The sequence below is a fragment of the Balaenoptera physalus genome (genome assembly GCF_965194825.1).
Source record: "Balaenoptera physalus genome assembly, chromosome: 4".
Classification (NCBI taxonomy): Eukaryota; Metazoa; Chordata; class Mammalia; order Artiodactyla; family Balaenopteridae; genus Balaenoptera; species Balaenoptera physalus.
This window is the reverse complement of record NC_138891.1, coordinates 116,896,504-116,914,560: the sequence shown is the minus strand read 5'-3', so window position 1 is coordinate 116,914,560 and position 18,057 is coordinate 116,896,504. Positions and strand designations below refer to the sequence as shown.

Genomic DNA, 18,057 nt, shown 5'->3' with positions numbered 1-18,057 from the left:
ATATGGACATTTTCAGTTAGGAACATTAGCAAAACCATTCCCTACCAAAGTATATCAGAGAAAGAGAAAGTTTGGGGGGGGTCATGTTTAAAGGACTAGAGCTGCAAGATTTTTAACTTTCAACTGATCTCTGTATCTATTATTTTAACAACGAAAACCTATGCTAAATATAAGAATAGAAACTGTAGTCCTACAAATAGAAATCTGTAGTCCTCAAAAAATAGATTTTAAACCGGTCATGGTTGTTGCACTATCATATTCCCCTAGTCTCCTCCATTAATACCTCTCTGAGCCTCAGGATGCTGAGTATGAATAAAGAAGTGTAGTTGTTATAGTTTTACATGCTCTGTTTCTGGCACTTAAATGTAAAGGATTTATATTGTTCTGGAATATAGTCTTCTCCCTGTATATCATAACTGGAAAGAGAAACAAAAGAGTTTTCTTCCTCAGTCTAGAAGAGCATATGCTGTAAGTTTCAGCCAGGCATTAGCTAGAATCTTTGTATATAAAACAGCACATGAGCTTGCTATGAGAAAGAGAAATTTAGTTCCATACGTCTGTACAGTAAAAGGAACCAAGGATAATGTATATACGGGCAAGTGCCAGAGCTAGATACTCATCTCTCATTGTTCAAGCAGAGGTGAACAGGAAAAACACAACAAAATGGTGCCTAATTCAGCATCAGCAACATAAGAAAGATCCAACAATCAAGATTTAGAAATAAGATTGACTTTTTAAAAGATTTATTACAGGAAATTTCACAAAGAATTGCTTGGTGTTCTCAATAATATATAAGGAAACAGTAATCCGTGAAGGAACAAGTGAAGAGCAAGATGATCAAGCAACTGACCGTGATTAAATGGAACTGACAGAGTTAAGAAACTAAGGGCAACATCAAACTTAGTGTCAACATTAAAAACAAGAAAGAGTAGAATTATAATGTAGAAAACTCATTTTTAATAACCTACAGAATAAGGTAATATAATAGAGAAGATTGAGGAATAATTTTTTGGGAAAATAATTAAAATGCAAAAATGTAGATACCTAGTATTGCTGACGAGGAGACACAACAGAAGAAGTAACTTCAGATATGATGAAAGAATCTCTCCTCAACTGAAGAAGATACAGATCTCATTGATAGAATGAACTAAGAACCAGGAAACTAAAAGAGAGCAACATTTAGAGCCACTCATATATTTTATTTTTAAGATTGAGTGATGAGTATAGAATTCTGCAAGTATTCAAAGACTTCTTCATGGAATGGAAGATTTAATGCTGTAGCAATGGCAATTCTTATTAAACTCGCCTATAAGTTTAACATGACTCCCATCAAAATCTCCCGAAGAGATGGCTTAGCTCTTCCTATTTAACTTGGAATAACAAATTTTTGAGATGAGCCAAGAAAATTTGAATAATGAGAGTCGTGTTTATAACTTTAACTATGAAGCAGAAAAGCAAATTCCAAAACAGCAATAATTTTAAAAGTTTGATACTGGCAGAAGAATATATATGCATTTAAGGGAGTAAAAGGAAAACTCCAAAACGTAATTTTGTAGATGATGTGAATAACCTTTCAAGTAATGGCAGAAGAATAAATGACAACTGAAAAAGAGTTTGTCTTAATTATAACATATTCAAAATTAGTTATAGATATAGTAACATATCAAATATAAAACAGTAAGGAGAAAACATAGGCAAATGTTTATGTATGCAGAATAATGAAAGCCAAGACAGAGAAACTAAATGGAAAATATTAATCAATTTGCCTCCATACAAATTAAAAAATAAAGTCTGTATGTCACAAACATTATTAACAAAAACAAAATAAGAAAACTTTTATAATGTATGGGATATAGAATGGCTTTCAATTATTTATATATTAATACATTTTACAAAAATACAGAAAGACACATCTCAGTTAAAACATAGAAAAACATCTTTTTCGTTGCCTTAGTCAAAAAACCTGGGTTCAGCATAGACATCTCTTTCTGTCACACTCCACATCCAATCATAAAAACTTTTGACCCTACCTTCTAAACATATCCAGTATTCAACCACAGTCTCAGTAAAAGCCAAAGCCCTCACAATGGTTTACAAATCCCACCTGACTCGGGGGCTACACCTCCACTATCCCATACCTCCTTGACCTCAGCTCTTCCTTCACTGAACTGGCTCTTTAGCTCCAGCACTGCAGGCCTCCTTGCTGCTCCTTGAACATACCAGGCAGGATCTTTCTTAGAACCTTTGCACTGGCTGTTTCCTCTGCCTGAAAATTTCCTTCCCTAGAAGGCTAACTTTCTCTTCAAGATTTTGCTCAGATGTCATTTTTTCAATATAGCAATCCTACCACTTCTGATCTCCCTGACCTTGCTCAAGTTTTGTTTTTCCTCATAGGACTTATAGGTAGTATACTACATACTTATTTATTATGTTTGTTGTTTATTGGTTGTCTCTCCCCATGTAGAATTTAAGTTCCTTGAGGACATTGATTTTATCCATTTTGTTCACACAAGTACTTCAGCTGTGCCTGGTACAAAATAGACACTAAGTGAATAGTTGAATGAAGAACCACAGAAATAAATAAATTGACAAAGAGCAGTTTAAAAAATTAAAGGAATAAATGGCTAATAGTCATATTTTAAAAATTGTAACCCCAATAGTATTCAAATAAATTAAAATTAAGGCAATGAGATATATCTCTTCCCAAATTGGAAAAAGAAAAAATCTGTTGTTGCTGAAGTTATACAGAAATTTCCACTGTGTTTCACTGCTGTTAGGTGTGTAAACTTATAAGCACATTCTGGAAAGAATTTAGCAAAATATGTCAAGAATCCTCAAATGTTAATACTTCTAGCCTGTTATTTCTTCTTCTAGAACTTACACTTCAGAGACTAGGTAGCATAGGGTAATGTTCAGAGTGCCTGAGTTTTCACTTTAGTTCAGTTCCTTGGTAATTCTGTGACCTTGTCAAATTGATTAATTCTTCTGTGTCTCAGTTTTTTAATCTGTAAAATGAGCATAGTGATAATCAACTTCACTACTAAGGTTAAATATTGTAACATTTATAAAGGATATAAAATATTGTCTGACATAGAATAAGGGTTACACAAATGTTTGTGAAATAGATACAATATCAGAAATGCACATAAATATTTGTATAGAAGAGAACTCTTTTCACAGTCTGATTTATAATGCTGAAAATTAGAAATAAATTAACTGCTCAACAATGAGGCACTTGATAAATTTATTATGGAATATCCACAATATGAAATGTTAGGCAATCATTAAAATGGCAAAATTACCATAACATAATGGTTAATGACTCATTTTTAATATAACAAAAATATATGTATGCCATAATTAGAAAAAACTTAATGAAATTATTTTCTCTTATAAAGGGATCTTGATAAATTTATACGATACTAAGTGAAGGACTTTCTTAAGAAGTTGTAATTTGCTGTATACTTTAACAATTATTGCTCTTCTTGATTACTATGTAAAAAATTAGCATATAGTAAAAACTGTAGTGTTTACAAAAAGTGAAATTGTTGAATATTTTAATATTTAAACAAGAAATTGTTTTTGGATTTTGAAGTTGATGATGTGATTTTAAAATTATTTCCATATCTACCTCTTGAATTTTTAAAAATTATAGACTCCTTAAAAACAAAGAGGCAAATAATAGTTTGTGGTTGTTATTAGAATTGAGATCTTTGGTTCCTCCAAAAAATCACTGAGGATTTTATATTTTATCTTCAATAAGTAGTTATCTGATTTATAGCTCAGAAAAGAATAGATAGTGACTTCCCTGGTGGCGCAGTGGTTAAGAATCCGCCTGCCAATGCAGGGGACATAGGTTCAATCCTTGGTCCAGGAAGATCCCACATGCCGTGGAGCAACTAAGCCCATGCACCACAACTACTGAGCCTGTGCTCTACAGCCCACGAACCACAACTACTGAGCCCACGTGCCACAACTACTGAAGCCCACATGCCTACAGCCCATGATCCGCAACAAGAGAAGCCACCGCAATGAGAAGCCCGCACACTGCAATGAAGAGTAGCCCCCCCATTGCTGCAACTAGAGAAAGCCTGCGCACAGCAACGAAGATGCAACGCAGCCAAAAAAATAAATAAAAATAAATTAATTAATAAAAAAATAGATAGGTTAAATATTGCCATTTGGGTTTTCTTCATTGTATGCCAGTTTAGAAATAAAACAGATATCAGTAATCATCGGAGGAATGTAAGTCAAAACCACTTCACACTTATTAGAATGGCTATCATCAAAGAGACAAGAGATAAGTGTTGGCTAGGATGTGGAGGAAAGGAAACCCTTGTGAACCGTTGGTAGGAATGTAAATTGTTGCAGCCACTATGGAAAACAGTATGGAGGTTCCTCAAAAAATTGAAAACAGAACTACCATATGATTCAGCAACTCTAAGTTCTGGGTATATATCCAAAGGAAATGAGAACAGGATATTGAAGACTGAAGAGATATCTGTACTCCCATATTTATTGCAGCATTATTCACAATAGCCAGGATATGGAAACCACCTAAGTATCCATCAAAGGATGAATGGAGATGTGGAGGAGCTTCAAGATGGCGGAAGAGTAAGACGTGGAGATCACCTTCCTCCCCACAAATACATCAGAAATACATCTACATGTGGAACAACCCCTACAGAACACCTACTGAACGCTGGCAGAAGACCTCAGACTTCCCAAAAGGCAAGACTCCCCACGTACCTGGGTAGGGCAAAAGAAAAAAGGAAAAACAGAGACAAAATAATAGGGACGGGACCTGCACCAGTGGGAGGGAGCCGTGAAGGAGGAAAGGTTTCCACACACTAGGAGCCCCTTCGCGGGCGGAGACTGCGGGTGGTGGAGTGGGGAAGCTTTGGAGCCGCGGAGGAGAGCGCAGCCACAGGGGTGCGGAGGGCAAAGCGGAGAGATTCCCGCACGGAGGATCGGTGCCGAGCAGCACTCAGCAGCCCGAGAGGCTTGTCTGCTCCCCCGCCGGGGCGGGCGGGGGCTGGGAGCTGAGGCTCGGACTTCGGTCGGATCCCAGGGAGAGGACTGGGGTTGGCGGTGTGAACACAGCCTGAAGGGCTAGTGTGCAACGGCTAGCCGGGAGGGAGTCTGGGAAAAAGCCTGGACCTGCGTAAGAGGCAAGAGACCATTATTTCCGGGTGCGCGAGAAGAGGGGATTCAGAGCACCACCTAAAAGAGCTCCAGAGACAGGCGTGAGCCACGGCTATCAGCGCGGACCCCAGAGACGGGCATGAGATGCTAAGGCTGCTGCTGCAGCCATCAAGAAGCCCGTGTGCAAGCACAGGTCACTCTCCACACCACCCCTCCTGGGAGCCTGTGCAGCCCGCCACTGCCAGGGTCCCGTGATCCAGGGACAACGTCCCCGGGAGTACGCACGGCGGGCCTCAGGCTGCTGCAACTTCCCGCCAGCCTCTGCCGCCGCAGGCTCGCCCCGCATTCCGTACCCCTCCCTCCCCCGGCCTGAGTGAGCCAGAGCCCCCTAATCAGCTGCTCCTTCAATCCCATCCTGTCTGAGTGAAGAACAGATGCCCTCAGGTGACCTACATGCAGAGGCGGGGCCAAATCCAAAGCTGAGCCCCAGGAGCTGTGTGAACAAAGAAGAGAAAGGGAAATCTCTCCCAGCAGCCTCAGGAGCAGCGGATTAAAGCTCCACAATCAACTTGATGTACCTGCATCTGTGGAATACCTGAATAGACAACGAATCATCCCAAATTGAGGCGGTGAACTTTGGGAGCAACGATATATATATATATTTCCTTTTTCTCTTTTTGTGAGTGTGTATGTGTATGCTTCTGTGTGTGACTTTGTCTGAATAGCTTTGCTTTTACCATTTGTCCTAGGGTTCTGTCTGTCCGTTTTTTTTTTTTTTTTAGTATAATTTTTAGCGCTGGTTATCATTGGTGGATTTGTTTTTTGGTTTGGTTGCTCTCTTCTTTCTTTTTTTTAATTACTTTTAAAATTTATTTTATTTTTAATAATTATTTTTTATTACAATAACTTTATTTTATTTTTTTATATTTTTCTTACTTTCTTTTTTTCTCCCTTTTATTCTGAGCCATGTGGATGACAGGGTCTTGGTGCTCTGGCCAGGCGTCAGGCCTGTGCCTCTGAGGTGGGAGAGCTGAGTTCAGGACATTGGTCCACCACAGACCTCCCTTCTCCACATAATATCAAATGGTGAAAATCTCCCAGAGATCTCCATCTCAATGCCAAGACCGAGCTCCACTCAATGACCAGCAAGCTACAGTCCTGGACACCCTATGCCAAACAACTAGCAAGACAGGAATACAACCCCACCCATTAGCAGAGAGGCGGCCTAAAATCATAATAAGGTCACAGACACCCCAAAACACACCACCGGACACGGTCCTGCCCACCAGAAAGCCAAGATGCAAATTGAAGGAGAAAAACCATATAATCATCTCAATAGACGCAGAAAAAGCTTTTGACAAAATTCAACACCCATTTATGATAAAAACCCTCCAGAAAGTAGGCATAGAGGGAACTTATCTCAACATAATAAAGGCCATATATGACAAACCCATAGACAACATCGTCCTCAATGGTGAAAAACTGGAACCATTTCCACTGAGATCAGGAACAAGACAAGGTTGCCCACTCTCACCACTATTATTCAGCATTGTTTTGGAAGTTTTAGCCACAGCAATCAGAGAAGAAAAAGAAATAACAGGAATCCAAATCGGAAAAGAAGAAGTAAAGCTGTCATTCTTTGCAGATGACATGATACTATACATAGAGAATCCTAAAGATGCTCCCAGAAAACTACTAGAGCTAATCAATGAATTTGGTAAAGTAGCAGGATATAAAATTAATGCACAGAAATCTCTGCATTCCTATACACTAATGATGAAAAATCTGAAAGTGAAATTAAGGAAACACTCCCATTTACCATTGCAACAAAAAGAATAAAATACCTAGAAATAAACCTACCTAAGGAGACAAAAGACCTATATGCAGAAAACTATAAGACACTGATGAAAGAAATTAAAGATGATACAAATAGATGGAGAGATATACAGTGTTCTTGTATTGGAAGAATCAACACTGTGAAAATGACTATACTACCCAAAGCAATCTACAGATTCAGTGCAATCCCTATCAAACTACCAATGGCATTTTTCACAGAACTAGTACAAAAAATTTCACAATTTGTATGGAAACAGAAAAGACCCCGAATAGCCAAAGCAATCTTGAGAAAGAGAAACAGAGCTGGAGGAATCAGGCTCCCTGACTTCAGACTATACTACACAGTTACAGTAATGAAGACAATATGGTACTGGCACAGAAGCAGAAATATAGATCAATGGAACAGGATAGAAAGCCCAGAGATAAACCCACGCACATACGGTCACCTTATTTTTGATAAAGAAGGCAAGAATATACAATAGAGAAAAGAGAGCATCTTCAATAAGGTGTGCTGTGAAAACTGGACAGCTACATGTGAAAGAATGAAATTAGAACACTCCCTAACACCATATACAAAAATAAACTCAAAATGGATTAAAGACCTAAATGTAAGGCCAGACACTATAAAACTCTTAGTGGAAAACATAGGCAGAACGCTCTATGACATAAATCACAGCAAGATCCTTTTTGACCCACCTCCTAGAGAAATGAAATAAAAACAAAAATAAACAAATGGGACCTAATGAAACTTAAAAGCTTTTGCACAGCAAAGGAAACCATAAACAAGACGAAAAGACAACCCTCAGAATGGGAAAAAATATTTGCTAATGAAGCAACTGACAAAGGATTCATCTCCAAAATTTACAAGCAACTCATGCAGCTCAATATGAAAAAAACAACCCAATCCCAAAATGGGCAGAAGACCTAAACTTCTCCAAAGACATTTCTCCAAAGAAGATATACAGATTGCCAACAAACACATGAAAGAATGTTCAACATCATTAATCATTAGAGAAATGCAAATCAAAACTACAATGAGATATCATCTCACACCAGTCAGAATGGCCATCATCAAAAAATCTACAAGCAATAAATGCTGGAGAGGGTGTGGAGAAAAGGGAACCCTCTTGCGCTGTTGGTGGGAATGTAAATTGATACAGCCACTATGGAGAACAGTATGGAGGTTCCTTAAAACTAAAAATAGAACTACCATACGACCCAGCAATCCCACTACTGGGCATATATCCTGAGAAAACCATAATTCAAAAAGAGTCATGTACCACAATGTTCATTGCAGCTCTATTTACAATAGCCAGGACATGGAAGCAAACTAAGTGTCCATCACGAGATGAATGGATAAAGAAGATGTGGCACATATATACAGTGGAATACTCAGCCATAAAAAGAAACGAAATTGAGTTATTTGTAGTGAGGTGGATGGACCTAGAGTCTGTCATACAGAGTGAAGTAAGTCAGAAAGAGAAAAACAAATACCGTATGCTAACTATATATGTAATCTAAAAAGAAAAAAGAAAAAATAGTTCTGAATATCCTAGGGGCAGGACAGGAATAAAGACGCAGATGTAGAGAATGGACTTGAGGACACGGGGAGGAGGATGGGTAAGCTGGGACGAAGTGAGAGAGTGGCATGGATATATATACACTACCAAATGTAAAACTGATAGCTAGTGGGTAGCAGCTGCATAGCACAGGAAGATCAGCTTGGTGCTTTGTGACCACCTAGAGGGGTGGGAGGGAGGGAGTCACAAGAGGGAAGAGGTATGGGGATATATGTATATGTATAGCTGATTCACTTTGTTATAAAGCAGAAACTAACAACACCATTGTAAAGCAATTATACGCCAATAAACATGTTAAAAAAAAAAAAGATGTGAAAGGGGTGTTAAAAAAAAAAAGATGTGGAAGGGGTGTGTGTGTGTGTGTGTGTGTGTATATGTGTGTGTGTGTGATGGAATATTATTCAGCCACAGGGAAGAAGACATCCAGCAGTTTGTGACAACATGGATGTATCTTGGGCACACTATGCTAAGTGATATAAGTCAGAAAGAGAAAGAGAAATACTGTATGATATCACATGTGGAAGCTAAAAAAGCTGAACTTATAGACCCAGAGACTAGAATGGTGGTTAACTAGAGCTTGGGAGGCGGAGGAAAAGAGATGTTGGTCAAAGAGTACAAGCTTCCAGTTATAAGATGAATAAGTTCTGGGGAACTAATGTACATCAGAGTGATTATAGTTAACAGATATTGTATTATATACTTGAAAGTTGCTAATACAGTAGATGTTAAATGTTCTCACCACAAACTAAATGGTAATTATGTGATGTGATGTGATGTGATGCATGTGTTGGCTAACACTATGATGGTAATAGGTACTATGATAGGTAACTATCATATCTACCTGATTCCAAGTTCACACCCCTCAGGGGGAAAAAAAAAGTTTTAAGGTCCTACTGCATCACACTGATTTTGATTGGGCAAGTACCTATCTTTGAACCTCACACTGTGCTTGGGGAATTATATTCTTCTGGTCGGCCAGGGAAATAAGTTCTTTCAGTGTTTTATGCTTAACTCTGAGACAAGATGGGATCAAGTTCATCCAAAGTTTATAGATTGAGAGTGGGGTAAAGAATGATGATGGTAATATTACCCAAAAGGGATAGATGCTTGGTGGCAAAAAGAACAGACCACTACAGAGAGACTGAAAATATTTTGATAAGTCAGCAAAACATTAATTAAACGCTGACTATCTGGCTTGTAATATATCTTACTAAAGTTAAATATTGATTTAACTAAAAAATATAATTCTGACTGGCTGACACAATTAACTTGTGAATGAAAGCAATAAATGAATAGCTAAGCTAGAGCACTCAAATTCAGATCTTTCAGGGTCTGGATACTTCAAACAATTCGGGGGTAAGTTAGGTTTTTTAAATAGGTATGTTTATAGTTCTGCATGACTATAATGTAATATTTTGACTGACAAGACAATGTGAGATTAAACATTGAAGTAACTCCTCAAATAATTTACTCCAGTATCATGAGGGTTTATGTATAAATTTAGACGTTTGTCCTTTTTCAAATTAATTAAACATTTAAATCTATAATTCTGTAGCTTTGGCCTCTATGCATTACTTACTTCATGGTAACTTCTCTTGTTAATTTAGTATTTCATTTCATTAAATAGTTTCCAGATTCTTTTGAAAATATTATACATGAAGCTTAGATTTAATGAGGGTAAGTATTTGGTTAAGAACAGCCAAAGAACTGTCTTTAGAGAGTAACCTCAGAAAACCAATTTACAGTTATACTATTTGTGCTGAAGTCATTAACACTTCTTTTTTTTTTTTTTTTTTAAATCTTTATTGAAGTATAATTGCTTCACAATGGTGTGTTAGTTTCTGCTTTATAACAAAGTGAATCAGCTACAGATATACACACGTTCCCATATCTCCTCCCTCCCGCATCTCCCTCCCTCCCACCCTCCCCATCCCACCCCCCGAGGCGGTCACAAAGCACCCTGCTGATCTCCCTGTGCTATGCGGCTGCTTCATTTTTTGTCTTTTAAACTGCCCGGTTAAAAGGCCAAGGGTACTTTGGGAGAATGTGGGGATTGGAACGCTAGAATTGTGAAGGGCGTTGAAAGGTAACAATTTTGGCAAAACTGTTTTACAGTTTTACAAAGTTTGTTCACTCATTCTGAAGCCTGTCCTCCATCTTCACTATCCACAGCCCATTTTCTTGGGGGTCCTCAAATGGTGCTCTAGGTCTGTGTAATGCTGAGAGGTGATACAGATAAAGAACTCCAAACAATGTCAACAGTGTGAATAGCCACTGCGTGTTTCTGTATGTAATGTAAACTATGCCTCATATAAGAATAAGGTTTTAGGATGACTGGAAATGAGCTTCTTTTGTATACCATTACAGTATTGAACAAAAAGGTTACTATACCTAAATATTTTTAGAAATTCAATATTTTATTTACCATATTTAGGGACAAGATACTTTATTCATATTCTACTTCTAAAATTATTTATCTTAGATTAAAATTTTGTTGCAGTTAAATAAATTTTTAAAAAATATTTGATAATTAAGATAAGTGATTATCTTTTTAATTTGCCTAAAGTTATGACATAATTTTAAATGGTAATTGTATAATTGGACAATGTAAGCAAGAAATTTCAGGTTATAATCCTAAAAACTACAGCACATATATTTTCACTAACTATGCTGTAAGATACAATTATAGTTATTATATAAATACCCAATAATTGACACAAATCTTAACAAAATTTGATTAAAAGTACATTACACAAATAAATATATAAATATAAATGCATTTTACAATCAACCCGTGTTCACAAAATAGTTGCTTTTCTTTCTATATTTGCCTTGCAATATGTTCCATATGTTTTCAGTGACATTATATATGTGAAGTATACATTCCGCTCATAGCAGATGCTCAGTTAGTAGCAATCCTTTCGTTTCATTTTTATTCCCTTCTCTTTTGGTCCCCAATTTAACTCTTCTTATACCTCCTTTTATCTACAAATACACAGCTCAAGCAATAGACTGGCCAAGCCCATAATTATATGAAAAATATCGGCCTGTTTTGCTGAAGTAATTCATCAATAAAATGCTTTATTCCCAATAATTCTGTGAAACTATGTCACATTCCCCAACCATAAAAACACCCCTACCTTTTTGTACAAGTTTCATTCATTAATACTTTGTAAACTTCTTATCCAAACTCTCTATTCACTTCTACCACACTTCCCACTCTTATAATGTAGTGATCAGAATCCTCACCCATCAGAGTTTTGGGGGATATAGGAAGACTCTCAGCAGAGTTAGGAACTTCAGAAAAAGAAATCTGGATTGATTGCAAATTTATCTCATAAAGTAGAATGTATCTTGTGAGTTATTTGCCCTAAACTCAATTTAACCTTCTCCTTTAGGGAACTAGTATATAAGAAGGAGGATTTTTAGGTTTTTTTCCAAGATGCATGTTTTGGATGATGCATGTGATTTAAGGAAACATTATTGTGTACAAAGGATTGATGACTTCTTTGAAGATTTAGGCATTAAAAGGATATCCCAGAGAAGTTTGTTTTAATATTAGTAAACTGCTTTCAAGATGAATTATAGTGGTTAAATTTATTTAGCATCTACTACATCCCAAATGCTATTTTTACAATTTTTGCAACAACTCCATGAGTTAAGTATTTTCTTTGTTTTACTAGTAAGGGAACAGAAACTCAGAGGTTTTATAACATGTCTAAGGTTTCTCAGCTGAGTAGTGCCTTCACAATGACTCGAAGCCAAACTTTTCTTGGCTTTTTTCATTTGTTGTTTTCTTTGCTTTTAGTTGCTGCTCTTTTTATAGGAATAAACAGTTTTTCACTAATTAATATAGTCAATTATTCCCACTGTGGAACATTTGGAAAATTTAATTCATATATAATCCTACAACTAAGAGATAACACTGTTAATATTTTGTCATACTTATAATCACACATGCTATAGTTGAATCATGAATTTAATTATTTACATTGAATTATAAGCAGGCTTTTTGTGTAGAATCGTGCAGCTTATTCACTGCAATAATAGCTTCAAGGGTCACTGTTCACATAGATAATAATGTGACCACATTGGACTTGGAGCTGTGCAACATCATGTAGCTGGTTATAAGCAATTTTTCTCTTTTTAACTGTAAGTTAATGACTCAATATATTTCATCTTTTATAGAATATTCAACTTAGATTTTCCTTTATGTTGAATACTTTTCCCCCAAGTTTTGTTTTTCATAAACACTATCCATGCATAGACAACTATCTGCACTTTAAACAAGTGCCTTTTTTATATTCATAGAAAGAACATTTTCAAATCTTTTACCTCACCACATGATGTTCACACCTTAACACAGAATGTCAGTGACCCTACCGACAGTCATAGGTTGCTCCATTTATTTCTCTTTTTCAAGTCACTTGTAAGAGGAAAAGAAAGTGTAAAGGCAGACAGGTATGTCCACTATTATATTTGATTCACTGTCTCCTTAATCGTGTTTTACACAGACAAATGTTATATACAACCCCTTCATTGGTTAAGTAAGAAGTGCGGTAAAGTCATTGGGATATGCCACAGAGAAAAAAATAAGCATGCGTGTCATTTTAATTTTTATGTAAAATCTAAACAGTGGATAGACTATGAAAATTGACTAAATTTACAAAATTTAGATGCAATTACTTCTACTCAGGGGGAAGAAAAAACCTAAAATATATTTTGTGGGTGGTTGACAAAACTCTTAACATTCCCTGTTGGCTTTGGATGCTAACAGATGCTTGGATGAAATGTGTGCTTTAAGTTTAATTACCTAGATAATTACAGCAACCATTTAGTTGCTTTTCCCATTTAGATCTGTCCATACAGATAATGTGCAATCAATGAGAATTAGCACTGCCAAATCATTGGGAATGTGAGTTATAAAAATATGATGCCTTATGGTCCAGACTAAACTGTGTATCTACTCAATCAGTAATTAGCTCTCTGTAACAAACTATGATAGAGACTACACCAACAACATAGTTCTTCTGAGCTTTTCCAGCGGACTAGGCTTTCAAACTTAGGGACTGAGAGGGATATTCAAGTGGAGGTACCCAGATGACTGCCTGAGAAAAGCTGAACTAAATCTACTTTTAAAAACTTTACTTAATAAGTAAAATGTACTCTTTTTGGTATACAGTTCTATGAGTTTTAATAAGTGCATAGAGTCATATAACCACCACCACAATTAAGATACAGAACATTTCCATCAATCATAAAAACTGCCTTGTGCTGCCCCTTTATTTTCAACCCCCCATGCCCACTCTCTGACAACCTCTGCACCTAGATTTGCCCTTTCCAGAACATTATATAAATGGAATCATATAGTATGTCGCCCTATAAGTATGGCTTCTTTCACTTAGCTTCAGACATTTAAAATTCATCCATGTTGTTGCCTATATCAGTGGAATGTTATTGATGAATAGTATTTTATTGTATGGCTATACCACAGTTCCTTTATCCATTCACCAGTTGGAGGAAATATAATTTGTTCATAATTTTTGATATCTGTCCATGACCAAAGCCAACATAAATATTTGCCTGCAGGTTTTGATGTGAACATAAGTTTTCATTTGTCTTAGATAAACACCTAGAAGAGAGATTATGGGCATATTGTGAGTGTATGTTTAACTTTATAAGAAACTGCCAGACTGTTTTCCAAGGTGACTGTACATTTTGTATTCCCACTGGCACTTACCAGAGTTCTACTGCTCTCTTACACCAAAAACTGCACCTTCAACAGTTTTTTTTGTTGTTGTTTGTTTTTTATTTTTGCTATTCTAATACTTGTGTAGAGGTAGTTCACTGTGTTTTTAATTTGCATGTCTCAAATGACAAATGATGTTGATGACCTCTGCCATTTAATTGAGGGTATCTGCATCTTTAAATTTAATGTAATTGTAGATATATTTGGGTTTAAATCTATCATCTTGCTATTTTGTTTTCTGTTTGTCCCATCTGTTCTTTGTTCCCAATTTCTCATTGTCTGCCTTCTTTTGGTAAATTGAGGAGTCTTATGATTACATTTGATCTTCTTTGTGGGTTTATTATCTATAACTGTTTGATTACTTTAGTGCTTTCTTTGGGGTTTATATTATAATCTTTATTTTATCACAATGTACCTTCAAGTGAATTTTACTACTTTACATATAACATGAGAGCCTTACAGTAGATACTTCCATTTCTCTCTTGTGCTGTTGTTGGCATACATTTTAATTATACATATGCTAAGATCTCTATAATACAGTGCATCACTTTTCTTCAAAGAGATGATGTCTATTAAAGATACATAAATTATTAGGAAAAGTCTTATATATTTTTTCCATATCGTTACCATTTCTGGTGCACTTCTAACCCTTATGTAGATGCGTATTTCCATCTGGTATAATTTACCTTATAACAAAAGGAGTTCCTTTAAGATTTTTTTGTAGGATCTGATGGTTGTGAATTCTTTCAACTTTTGTGTGTCTGAAAAAGTCTTTATGATGTCTTTATTTTGAAAGATAAATTCTCTGGGTATAGAATTCTAGTTTGACGGTTGTTGTTGTTGTTTTACTTTCAGTTCGTTAAGAATGTTGCTGTACTGTCTTAGACCATGCATTGATCCTAATGAGAAATATATTACTATCCTTCCTTTGTTCCTATGAGGAAAATAAGCCTCTTTTCTCTGGCTGGTTTTAAGATTTTCCTCCTTATCACTGATTTTAAGCAGTTTGATTCGATGTGGCTTTTTGGAATTTTTTTTCATATCTCTTGTGTTTAGTGTTTGTTGACCTTATTGGATCCATGGGTTTATGGATTTCATCAGATTTTATCTAAATTTTTAACTTCTTTTGAAATATCTTTTTCTATGCCCCTACTCTCTCCTCTCCCTTTGGGGACTCTCATTTCAAGTTTATTAGGCTGCTTGAAGTTGTCCCACAGTTCACTGATACTCTGTGAAGTTTTAAATTTCATTTACTCCCTACATTTCATTTTGAATAGTTTCTGTTGCTGTGTCTTCAAGTTCACTATTCTTTTCTTCTGCAATGTCTAAGTTGATATTTATCCCATCCAGGGTATTTTTCAACTCAGATATTATAGTTTTCACCTATGGAAGTTTGATTTGACTCTCTTAATATCTCTTATGTCTCTACCTAGCTATTTGAACATATGAAATACAGTTATAATAACTCTTTGAATATCTTTGTCTGCTGATTCTCACATCTATGCTAGTTCTTGGTTGGTTTCAATTGGTTGACCCTCATATGGTTCCATTTTCCTGCTTCTTTGCATGCTTGGTAATTCTTGATTAGACACCAGACATTGTGTATTTTATCATGTTAGGTGCTCCATATTTTTGTATTCTTATAAATATTCTTCAGGTTTATTCTCAAGATGCTGTTAAGTTACTTCTAAACAGGTTGATTCTTTGAGGTCCTGCCTTCAAGGTGTTTTAGGCAGGACTGGAGTAGTGCTAAGTTTAGGGTTAATTACCCCCACTACTGAGGCAAGACCATTCTATTCTTTTTACCTGATCATCTGGCAGGTAGGAACAGACACCTTTGTTAGTGCTGGGAACCTGATCCTAAGTAAGTTTTAAAAAGAATACTAGATGCATAGATGTGGTGGTATGTTGTACAAAAGCCCTAGGGAGCTTTTTCAAATAAAGAAGCATGTCTATTCCCTATAATTTGGTAGAATATATATGGATTAAAATTAAAAGCTAATTATATTTGAATTTTAGAGAGATTTTTTAACCCTTGGATTTCTTCTATTATTTTTTATTAAAGTTTATACCTTATCAATGTACTGTGCTCATTTCTGCTAATTTGTGGTAAACAAAGCATTAGAAATGCAATATTCAGTGCTCTTTTTTTAAATTAAAAAAATCCACTGAATAGTCTTCTTCCTATGATAGTTCAACATATATCACATAGTTTTTTCTAAATTATAGAGTTTAAAAATTTTATTCGGGGAGAAGGAACTATTAATAAACATAGGATAAATGATCTCAAAATCAGAGTCCTGGCAGTAGAACTAGATAGGCTTTTCACAATGTAAAAACAAAGAAAATTAATTTTTCTCATATGTTTTGGTAAAATTTAACTTTGGTAGGCGTAATGAACCTGACTAAACTGTTTTGTAATGCTTGCAGAGGCTTTGTAAAATGTGGAATATTTAATTAAAATATACATTTACTATATTGAACATATTTCAATGGTAACAGGGTTATGAGCTTTTATTTTTTTATAGAAAATAAATAAGAGCACACTTGCCATAATATTGTATTATGAATATGTGAATAGAACAATTACTTAATGACTGAGGTAATTTATTAATAAGTCTAATAACACCCTTGTCCTACGATGACAACTTAAAAATTAGGTGGATCAGGGATATCCAGAACATTGAAGGCTCACTCATTGAATAAAGGCTGTAGCAGGCTAGATTAGAAATTGACATAAGTATATATGTATTTGTTAGGGGAAGTGGTAAAGTCATTCTTCCACTTATTTCTTAATAATGGAGAAAGGATTATATCTGATTTTTCGATTATGTTCTGAACTCTGACAATCTAACAAAAAGCTACTTTTGCTAATATCTAAGAATCAGAATCTTATCAAATTGAGGTACTGTCATTTCATATTTACTTCTATACTATTAAAATTAAAATTCCTAGATGCATTTATTATTTCAAGTGGAAAATATTGTAGTATTCTATATCAGCTTTTAGAATTAAAGATGAATATGTTCATATTTTATTACTTTTCAAATATTAGCAGATATAGGAAATTGATTTAAAATGGAAGAATTTAACCTAACAATACTGTTGGTATTTTTAAAACATGTTCAATGATGTCTTAATCAAGCTAGAAGGAGACAGAGAGCAATATATCTCTTGAACTAGAGCAGTGCATATGTCAAATAAAGGCGAACTACCAGCACCTGTGCAGCTGAATTGCTCCCTTTTCCTAGACTAAGTTAGTATGGCTGATACAGGAAATTTCCATTTATTACACCATTTTTTTCCTTTAGCTCCTTTCCTGAATTTTGACCAATCTTTGCTTATTCTAGTTGATTGCTTTTTTGAAGTTTTCAAGACATTAACAGGAAGATAAATTACGAGACAAGATGCCTGATTCACCACAGTGACGTGACTTCTCAGAAACCTTCAAATACTAAACACACAATTTCTCCAAGATATAGAATACTTTAAATGTTATTATTTCCATTTTAGCAGGTGGCAGAGGATTGATTAAAACATTTGGCAAAATTGTCTGTGCAATTCAGCCCAACTCTTCCATGGTGGCTATCACGGTAGAAGAAGTGGCCCAGCCACTAAGAGTTGAGTTCAGTTTTCAGCTATTTCAGTATCCAAAAATACTTCCCATTCAATGTTAAGTATTCCAGTGAAGCAGCAAGGAGAGAAGATGTTGAAGCACAGAGAATTTTTTCTTTCTCACAAATACTG

At 35.6% G+C, this 18,057-nt stretch overlaps 1 protein-coding gene across 6 annotated transcripts in view; it reads left to right on the top strand.

Annotated features, from left to right (window-relative positions):
* Positions 1-18,057, top strand: part of LIPI (lipase I) — a 100,104-nt gene that overhangs the window by 54,114 nt on the left and 27,933 nt on the right. The window lies entirely within an intron of this gene.